This window comes from Salvia miltiorrhiza, chromosome 7, assembly GCF_028751815.1.
Source record: "Salvia miltiorrhiza cultivar Shanhuang (shh) chromosome 7, IMPLAD_Smil_shh, whole genome shotgun sequence".
In the NCBI taxonomy this organism is placed as follows: domain Eukaryota; kingdom Viridiplantae; phylum Streptophyta; class Magnoliopsida; order Lamiales; family Lamiaceae; genus Salvia; species Salvia miltiorrhiza.
In genome coordinates, this window is record NC_080393.1 from 52,943,069 (window position 1) to 52,952,776 (window position 9,708).

General features: G+C 38.3%; 1 long non-coding RNA gene across 1 annotated transcript; it reads right to left on the reverse strand.

The window, feature by feature from the left end:
• Positions 1-4,612: 4,612 nt before the first annotated feature.
• LOC130994788 (uncharacterized) lies at positions 4,613-5,345 on the reverse strand. Its single transcript, XR_009091935.1, has 2 exons — positions 4,973-5,345; positions 4,613-4,889 (listed from the first exon to the last, which is right to left on the reverse strand). It is a non-coding gene; the product is annotated as an uncharacterized LOC130994788 (long non-coding RNA).
• Positions 5,346-9,708: the final 4,363 nt, after the last annotated feature.

The window sequence follows — 9,708 nt, forward strand, 5'->3', positions numbered from 1 at the left end:
ATGTAAAGTCTGATATGATCTAAATATAATCCTTCAGTGTTGGTTGCTCTATAAATCTAATTTTTATTATTATCGAGATTGCTAAATTAAATCCATAGATTTAATTCGTTCGTCATTCTAATACCTAAATTAAATCCGTAGATTTAATTGGCTTCAAAGTCGGAAATAATTCACGACTTAAGTAACAATATGAAATAAACTCCATCTTGACTAATAAATAATACACTTCGCTAAGTTGGTTATAACTTCGAATAATAAATATTCATCGGTTCAAAGATTAACGTCGCGATTTTAAACACGCGAAGATAAATAAATGCATACTGCTAGTGTAGCGAATCTGTTTCCAAATTACGTAATTCAGAATCATAGTTGGAATTCATAAATCGTTTCATTTACTAAAAATAGATTAATAAACACGCAATATTGGACTAAAATAAATATAAAAGAGCGGGTTGTTACACCTGTTGTACTTTTGTTTGACACGGGTGCTTCACATTCTTTCATTGCAAGTGCATGCGTCGACACTCTAGAACTTAAACAGGAAAAAGCTAATCAGGATATGAGAATTTCTTCACCAATAGGAGGGGTGACGACAGTTACACACGTTTGCTCGAACTTAGATTTGAACATAGGGTCACTTAATGTTGTAGCGAACAACTTGCATGTTATACCAATGTGGGACGTGGACTTAATCCTAGGAATGGATTGGCTAGCAGAGAACTATGCCACAATTTTATGCAAGGAACGGGAGATCTCATTCAAATATCCAGGAAAAGACGCTTTGAGTTTTCACGGGATAAGTATGGGTAGGAACATACCAGTCATTTCAGCCCTACAAGCGAGAAAGATGATGAACAAGAAAGACTGCAGAGCTTTTCTTGTGTACCTAAACGGAGAAGCTGGAACAGAAGGAGCAATCGAAGATGTGGAAGTTGTACGAGAATACAATGACGTTTTTCCAGATAACTTGCCAGGACTACCACCAAATAGGCAAGTGGAATTTACCATTGACCTGGAACCAGGATCAGCACCAGTTTCAAAAGCACCCTACAGGATGGCTCCAAGGGAATTGGAGGAACTGAAGATCCAATTACAGGAATTATTGGACCTAGGTTTCATCAGACCTAGTGTATCTCCATGGGGAGCGCCAGTTTTGTTTGTTAAGAAGAAAGACGGCACTTTGAGAATGTGCATCGATTACAGAGAGTTGAATAAGCTAACGCTCAAGAATAAATATCCTTTGCCAAGGATAGACGACTTGTTTGATCAACTCAAGGGCGCGAGCGTGTTTTCAAAAATTGATTTAAGGTCTGGGTATCACCAGTTAAAGGTCAGACAAGAAGATATACCTAAGACGGCGTTTCGAACAAGATATGGCCACTATGAGTTTGTAGTTGTGCCTTTCGGATTAACAAATGCGCCAGCTGTATTCATGGACCTCATGAATAGAGTATTCCACCCTTACTTAGACAAGTTTGTCTTAGTATTCATAGATGACGTCCTCATCTATTCCAAAAACGAAGAGGAACATCAACAACACTTAAGGACTACCTTGCAAACACTAAGGGATGAACGACTTTACGCCAAATTCAGCAAGTGTGAGTTTTGGCTTAAAGAAGTTACATTTTTGGGACACATCATGTCATCAGAAGGAATCAAAGTGGACCCCGCTAAGGTGGAAGCGGTGCAAGGATGGAGGTCACCAACAACTCCAAATGAGATAAGAAGTTTCTTAGGATTGGCTAGCTACTATCAAAGATTCATTGAAGGATTTTCAAAAATAGCAAGACCGATGACACAGTTACTTAGGAAAGGAATCAAGTATACTTAGACTGATGAGTGCGAGACAAAATTTTTAGCAGCTCAAGGACATGCTAACTACTGCACCAGTGCTAGCAGTTTCAGAATCAGACAAAGAATATGTGATCTACACGGATGCGTCGAAAAATGGACTAGGTTGTGTGTTAATGCAAGAGGGAAAGGTGATAGCGTATGCATCGCGACAACTTAGACCACATGAACTGAATTATCCAACCCATGATTTAGAATTAGCTGCAGTGGTGCATGCACTGAAAATCTGGAGACATCACCTATACGGAGTTAGGTGTGAGATATTCACCGATCATAAAAGCCTGAAATACTTTTTCGAGCAAAGAGATCTGAACATGAGGCAAAGAAGATGGCTCGAACTAGTAAAGGATTATGATTGTGGTATAAACTACCACCCAGGCAAGGCTAATGTAGTAGCCGATGCATTGAGTCGTAAAGTCTCGTCTAAATTAGGATACCTTCTCACGAGAGAAGATGAACTCATTAAAAACTTTGACAAGATGATGATAGAAGTGATTAAACCACCTAATACAATAGCGAGTGTTGTTGCGACAATACCCAGTTTGAGAAAAATGGTGGTAGAAGCACAAAGGAAGGACGAAAAGATGGAGAAGCTACGAGGAAGGATAAGGAAAGGAGAACTCAAGAATTACCATGAGGAATCAGACAATGCTATCTTCTTTGAAGAGAGGATATGCATTCCACATGACGATGAACTTAGGAATAAGATAATGAGCGAAGCTCATGACACTCCTTACACTGCCCACCCAGGAAGTACTAAGATGTATCAGGACCTAAAACAGAATTTCTGGTGGGAAGGAATGAAACGAGATGTGGCCTCGTTTGTTGAAAGATGTCTTGCTTGTCAGCAAGTGAAGGCTTTGCACCAAAGACCCTATGGTGAGTTACAACCTTTGGATATACCAAAATGGAAATGGGATGATATTGCAATGGACTTCGTCACGGGACTACCAAGATCAAAACGAAAGGTAACACGGCTATATGGGTCATTGTTGACAGACTTACGAAGTGTGCACACTTTATACCAATCCCAATCACTCATGGATCAGATAAGTTAGCCCAACTTTATGTCAAAGAGATTATACGTTTGCACGGAGTACCAAGGACAATTACATCAGACAGGGATTCCAAGTTTACATCCAGATTCTGGATAAGCTTGCAGAAGGAACTGGGAACGAGGTTAAATTTTAGTACAGCTTTTCACCCACAAACAGATGGTCAGTCTGAAAGAACAATTCAGACACTAGAAGATATGTTAAGAACGGTCGTGCTAGACCGGGGTGAAAGTTGGGAACATGTTTTACCGCTTATCGAGTTTGCATATAATAACAGTCATCAAGCCACTATCGCTATGGCACCTTATGAGCAGTGTACGGGAAGAAATGTAAATCGCCACGTGACTGGGATGAATGGGCGAAAAGAAGAATCCTAGGGCCTGACACAGTAGGCGAGATGATTGAGATCGTCCGTCAAATCAGACAAAGAATCAAGGAGGCCCAGGAGAGACAGAAGTCTATGCTGACAAACGCCGAACGACCTACAGTTTGAAGATGGAGAAAAAAGTTTTTCCTGAAGGTTTCTCCTCAGAGGAATCGTTAGATTCGGGTGAAGGGTAAACGCAAGGCCACGTTTCATAGGACCATATGAGATACTAGAACGAATAGCCATGTAGCCTACAGGTTGGCGTTGCCGCCAACCGTGGGAATGTGCACAATGTATTCCACGTGTCGCAGTTAAGGAAGTATGTTTACGATCCAAAGCATGTAATCCATAGAAACGACATTGTCCTTAGTCCGATATGAGTTTATGAGGAAAGACCCGAAATCTATTTTAGATCGAAGGTGCAGATACTAAGGATAAATCGATACAATAGTTAAGGTCTTATGGAGACATCATGGTCAAAGGAAGAGGCGACATGGGAACCCGAGTCTACCATGAAACGAGAGTAACCAGAGTTGTTTCCTGAGGTACAAATTTCGGGACGAAATTTCTTTAAGGGGGATAGTATGTAATGACCCGACTTTAATTGATGATTAAATTCTTCTAATGACTGATTTAAGGATTTATTATGATAATTAGGGGTTCGGCATCCATTAATAAATACAGACTTATATGAATTTGATGATTTATATACGTGATGAGTTATTTTATTTTTGTTTCCAGTAGACGATGCATATTTTGAGTCCATTTATTAATGAGGTTACCTTGAAGTGTTAAAATGAATTTTTCATCACTAAAGTTGATCCATGTGGTTAGTTTAATTTATTAAATTGACAAACCCAATGGATTTTATACTTCAAATAAAAATTAGTCTTGTATGGTGAATGTATTTAATGAGTTTGGAACCATATAATTAATGTATTAATCTCTTAGATATTTTAATGATTAATTTTGAATAATCCTAAGCATGCTGAAGAATTTACTACGCATGCTGAAGAAATTCTTCATCATACTAAGTATGCTGAAAAGAATTCCATGTTCATACCAACCATTTCCACGATCCTCATTCTTCTTTAAGCCCAACCCCACGCCTTCACCATCTTCACCATTTCACAACTGCAGCCCATTTTCAACAGCAAGATTCACGATAATAGTGCTGATGTTTACTACTATCATTTTCACATATTTCTTCACAGCACATATCTAACTTATGATGTATACCAGATTTCGCAGAAATACAAATCAAATTCCAATATTGAAGGTTTTGCATCTTTCATTCTATGCCTACTTCACTGTTTCAACCCACACACACAATTGCTTAGTAATTCTTATATGTGTGTATACTTTTTCTTTGAAACCTATTACAGATATACATGCAAGGATACAATGATTTGCTTTAAATTACAGACTTTTAAAGAAATACAAAGAGTATACAGTTTAGTAATTGAATTTGTGCTAATTTCTCTATGTCTTTTTTTAAACTGAATAAGAGCTTGACCCTGCTGTGTGTGTGTGAGTCGAGATCAGAGGGAGGCGGCAGCCGCGGTGGCTCGTCGCCGGCGACGGAGCGGCGGCGGTGAACCTGCCGTGGTTCCGTTCTGCAAAGGGAAAAGAAGAGAGGGATTTCAGTTTTTAATTTAAAAAGGAAAGAAGGGGAAAATGAAAGAAGTTAGGGTTTTACCTGGGATGTCTCCGGCGACGGCGATTCCTCTACGGCTCCTGGCCGTCTGTCCACCGGCGAAGGGGAGGACGACGCAGCGGCGCGGCTTTCGCCGTGTCTGCCGGCGTGTGTGTCAGTGAGAGTTAGAGAGAGAGACCGAGATGATGTTGAGAGTTAGAGATAGAGAGAGAGGGAGAACAGGGGGCGGCCGTTCCGCCGTGGAGGTGAAGAAGAGGCGGCGGCAGCCGCAGAGAGGCGGCATCTCTTGCCCTGTTTCCGGTGGTAGAGTGAGCGAGAGAGATAGAGGTGAAAGGAGAACAGAGAAACGAGAGGGAGAGAAGAGGAGACCGAGGGGGTGAGAGGGAGAGGCCGCGCCGCTCGCCGGCGGCGACGGCGGCGGAGGCGGCGGCGCCGGGCAGACGACCGAGGGAGAGAGAGGCGCAGCTTCTTTGTGTGTGTGCTGAATGTGTTGTGTGTGTTTTTATTTAGGGTTAGTATGATGGGTGGGCTTGGACATGATTTGGGCTGTTATTTAATTGCTGTTGGGCCGAGACTTGGGCCGATTTTAATAAGTGTTTGGGCCCTTATTTAATTAATTGATGGCTTAGAATTTAATTGTTGGGCTTCAATATCTGTTGGGCTCGGCCCTTTTAAATAAATATCTGTTGGGCTCGGCCCTTTTAAATAAATATCTGTTGGGCTCGGCCCTTTTAAATAAAAATTATGATGGGCTTCTTTTATTTAAAGGATTTGGGCTTCTTTAATTTAATTGTTTGGGCCTTATTCAAAGAAAAACATGATAGACTTAATTTATCTAATTAATTTGGGCTTATATCTATTTAAATTATTTGAGCTCTTAATTATTAATTTAAATTGAGCTTGATTAATTTAATTATATATTGACCTTTAAATTAATTATTTAAATGGAGTTCTTTTATTTCAAGTATTTTTACAAAATGGACTTTAAAATAAAATATTTTGAGTTAAACTCTTATTTAATTTAATTCTTTTCAAAATGACTTATTAATATGGATTATTTGAAAATGATTAAATTATTTTAAGTATGAGAAAGAATGATCTATGATGATTTAATTTGTCTATGTGATATTATATGAATTGTTATTAAATGACGGAATATTTAACTTGATGGCGTGAGTAGAACGAGTTATAATTGATGCGCATGATGATGTTCAAAAAAATAGTTTCGAACCTAAATGATAGTTATGTGATAGATGTTTTGAGTTTAAGGTTTTGAACGAGACAAGATTAATATGGATGTTAGAACCCTAAAATCATTAAAAAGGAGATAGTTTAGTTTAGAGACCTATCTTCCTTTCCTTCACGACTTCTTCTCAAACTTATCGATTCTTCGTCAATAAAGGTCCAGGCGGGAAGTGATAGCTAAAGAGGGAAGTAACTCTACGCCCGTTGTGGGAACGAATAAGGTGGGCTTTCTTAAAACACGTATATAGAGATCCCCTGCATACAGGCCTCTTATACGAAATGAAATGAATGACATGATATAACTGTAATATTTTAAATGGTAAATGGTTCTTATTAAATGAAATGTTTATGGAAATGATTAAATGGTTCTTATGAAAGGAAAGGAAATGTTTATGAAATGATTGTCTGCCAAAAATGTTTATGTTTTATGTATGTATCCTATCTGTGTTGGTTCGCCAACTATAAAGGAAATCGAATTCGGACCCTACGCTAGACGAAGGTTTGCTAGTAAGGGTTAACGTGTACACTCATGGAGACTGTGTGTCGCTTGCGACCGGTCTTAGCGTCCGTGGAAGGAGGCCTCCTTCCCGGCGTGTAAAAGGAACAGATATGGATCATATAGACCGAAAATGGGATGGCCATCCAACTTTATGAAATGAAAGAAAATGTTTAGTAAGCACAGGTCCTTCAAGTAAAACCCTGTGTGTTACTGTTGGCAGTACAATAAATGATATAAAATGTTATGTTTCCGGCATATGTTCACTGAGTATTTTTACTCAGCCCTGCATGTTGTTTTCCCTAATGTGCAGGTTGAGCGGGTGATGGAATGGAGTGGAGTTGAGCGGATGTACCTTTTGACATAGAACAATAATGTAACCTTGAGTATACATCTTCATATGTATAACTCACACGTATTTCCGCTGCAAGATACTCTGATTATGTTAAGGTTTTTATTTTAAGTATGATACTCTTTGTTGGTTAATCCACTTTGACGGGCCTTCCTGAACGAATGTCTTGTTTTGCCCAAGTGATCAGTTATGATCCTAGTGTTATATAATAATTGTCTCTTTTCGTAAAATGTTTGATTGTTAAGTAAATGCCCCTTTCTTTCCCCGCTTCTTAATCCCCTTCCCGAGTCATAACCCCGGTTAAACCATCCTTAGGGATTGCGGGCTGTGACAGTTTCGTCCGGAGCAGGAGATAGGGAGAAGGACAGAGGGTGTAGAGAAAGAGGAGACGAGAGGGGGAGATCGGAGAGAGAGAACGAGGGAGTCAGGGGGGCGGCGGCGTGGCCTGCGGCGGCTACCGCCGCAGGGAAGAAGAGAGAGGGTAGTGAGGCGTGCGCTGGTGTGTGTGCGTTGTGTGACTTGCGTGTGATTTTGAGTGGGTGTGTGCGTGTAAAAGAAGAGGAAGAAAGAATTTTGGGCCATTGGGCCTCCTTAAATTATTTTACAAATGGGCCTTTTTTAATTAAAATCTGGGCTGAAATTTTAGTTTAAATGTGAACTGCTATTTATTTTATTTGAGCTGCGAATTTTTCAAATAAAATATGTGCTTCCATTTAATTGTTGGACTTGTTTAACTCTTTATTTGAGTTTAAGTAACTTTTTTTTTAGAAAAAGTTTGCATAATAGTATTTTCTTATTATGTGCATATGTTAAATATATTTATTTAATCATGTGAGTTAAAGCATGAATTAATTTTGCATCAAACATTTTACATAGAATCATTTATGATTAAATTGATTTTATTATTAAAAAAAAATCGAGCAAGGATATTGTTGGTGTCCTTGACTCAAGAATTTAGTTTTCAAATATTTATTAAATTTTGAAAACCCGACTAAGTGAATCATAGGATGATAAGCACTACATCATGACTTAAGATTAGATTCAGGAGACCTATTAAGATTATAGATTTCTTGTAGGCTTTGTGGATCGTGAGGATTAGCACTGCTATACCGATTCAGAGTTAAGAATAAACGACAGGCATTGCCTAATCAGGTGGGCTTACTTTCCAAATGTATGGTTTAGCTATTGAGCTTAAATGTTTCAATGAAATGAAAACTGTTTATCCGATAAAATATTTTGTGCACTCTGCTCTGTTTAAGGCTCGCAACAATGAATCGATCGAGGTTCTCTCTTAACCTAACACGTTATTTGAGAATTGTGTACACCTATTAGCTGACCTGGTGGGTTGATCTCTATCGGGCACTAATCATGTACGAGGCGTTATAAGGGTGCTCGACGGGATGTGTTCCGGAGCATTGGGTCCCAAATGGGAACTTGGCTGGGTTACGCCCTCAGTTCAAGTAAAGCAGGAGTAATGGATCCGTCGGTGGCTAAAAGGTCCGGGATCACAGCGAGTAACGGAAATGGAGTGTGACAATTGCGCGCAACATAATAAAATGTTTTAACATGCTTAGAAGTTATTTCAATTTAAAACCTTCTAAGTCATGTCAAGTATAATTGGATAAACTGCTCTTATGATTATGAAATGTTTATAAAAATGCTAGCCCACTAAGTACATTAGTACTTAAGCCCAAAATTACTTTCAAATGTTTTCAGGTTGATTGGTCGGTGCTGACGGGGCAGAGCTGAGGCTAGGGTTCAACTCCGTATTTTGTCTTCCGCTGTTGCACTAGCTCTTATTTGTCTTATGTTTCTCTAACTTAAGACCCTTATGTTAAATTCTGAATTATGTTTCTTATCGAGCGTAGACTCTCAACTTCTAGCTCTACGTTATTTAACGTTGGTTATCAGAAGCATGAAACCAAACCTGTGATCCTGAAGTTTAGAATGTTGTTGATTGATTAGTATCACTTGATTTCTATCTTTCTTCATTCAAAGGGCGTTGCCCAACCTTTTTATCCTATTATCTGAATTTCACAAGGTTCTTCCCTTGTTTATTTCTATGATTTTAGTCGCACCTCGATTATAGTTTATTCCTTCAAGAATTGGGGTGTGACATATATAGACACATGTTATATATTTGTATAAACTATACAGGTTATATTAAAATATATCGCTTAGCAAAAAATAATTTTGATATTAAATTTTAATTTTATTAGTTTATATTAATAGTATAAAATACTATATATGCACATTTTACACGAGTCTTAATTCACATTCAACCGCGCATTGCGCGGGAGTTACACTAGTATATATATATATATATATATATATATATATATATATATATATATATAGGATAGAGTTCTATGGAGACCATCAAATAAACAAAGAATAGAGACCAAATAATGGCCCTTGATCTAACTCGATCGGACGGATTTGATTAATCCATTTACATTCAATACTATTTGGGCCGAAAGGATGTAATTGTAATTCCATAATTTTCATAACCGTATAATCCCATAATTAACATCAATCAAATCTTATTTAATTTTAGAAACTCCATAATTATGATACGGTATACAACTCCGTAAACCTCTTTGACTAGTTTCATTCAAATAAGTTCAGAAGGTGTGTGCAGAAATTTTGAAACAATTTTCAGGATAGATATTAAACTATTATTTT